Source organism: Aureococcus anophagefferens (assembly GCF_000186865.1).
Source record: "Aureococcus anophagefferens unplaced genomic scaffold AURANscaffold_41, whole genome shotgun sequence".
Lineage (NCBI taxonomy): Eukaryota > Pelagophyceae > Pelagomonadales > Pelagomonadaceae > Aureococcus > Aureococcus anophagefferens.
In genome coordinates, this window is record NW_008705598.1 from 125,343 (window position 1) to 126,435 (window position 1,093).

Genomic DNA, 1,093 nt, shown 5'->3' on the forward strand with positions numbered 1-1,093 from the left:
GGCGGGCGCCCCGGGGGCGGGGGGGCGCCCCGCGCGCCGCGGGCCGGGAGGGGGGGGCCCCCCCCCCCCCCCCCCCGCGCCGATCGCCCGCCCGACCGCGCAGGTCGAGCTGTGCTGGAACATGTACGCGCACTGGTTCTGGCTCTTCTGGGGCGACGGCTGGAACGTCTTCGACTTCATCACCGTCGCCGTCGGGTGGATCACCGAGGTCGGCATCGAGCTGCCGGGCCCGCTCGGCATGCTCCGCATGGTCCGCGCGCTCCGCGTCTTCCGCCTCTTCAAGCGCGTCAAGTCGCTGCGGAAGATTTTGGAGAGCCTCGCGCGCGCCGTGCCGGGCGTCGCGAACGCGTTCCTCATCATGCTCATCACCATGTGCATCTACGCGATCCTCGCCGTCGACTTCTTCCAGGCTGAGGGCCGGGACGGCGTCTTCCACTTCGAGAGCGGCGCGACGAAGCTCGACGCCCAGCGCGGCCTCGTCGCGTGGGCGAACGCGACGGGCGGCGCGACGCCGCGCGGGGCACGGACGTCGTACTGCGACGCGCGCGCGGTCGCGCGGGTTCGCCGTCGCCGCTCCACCGTCGAGAAAGGACCCGCCGAGAGGACGCGATCCGTCGACACGTCGGCCGACACGACGTCGATGCGACCGAGCTCGAGAGGCGCGAAGCGTCCGCCGGACGGCGCGTTCCACCGGCCGTCTCCGGCGCAGGCGCGACGCGGTTCTGGGTCGACAACTTCGACGGCACGGGCCTCATCGGCGACGTGCCGCCGGGCGCGCGCGGCGAGTGGCTCGCGCACCACGAGAAGCAGGTCGACGGCGCGGGGACCTACTACACGCCGCGCGGCAACGAGTGGGGCCACGAGTACTTCGGCACCTTTGGCAAGTCGCTCTTCACGCTCTTCCAGGTCCTCACGGGCGACTCCTGGGCCGAGGCCATCGGCCGGCCGCTCCTCGAGGGCTGGTTCCCGATGTCGACGGCGCTCTTCTTCGTGTCCTTCATCCTGCTCCACTCCGTCGTCCTCATCAACGTCGTCGTCGCCGTGCTCCTCGAGAAGATGGCGCGCCGCGCCGCGCCGGGGGGGGGGGGGGGAG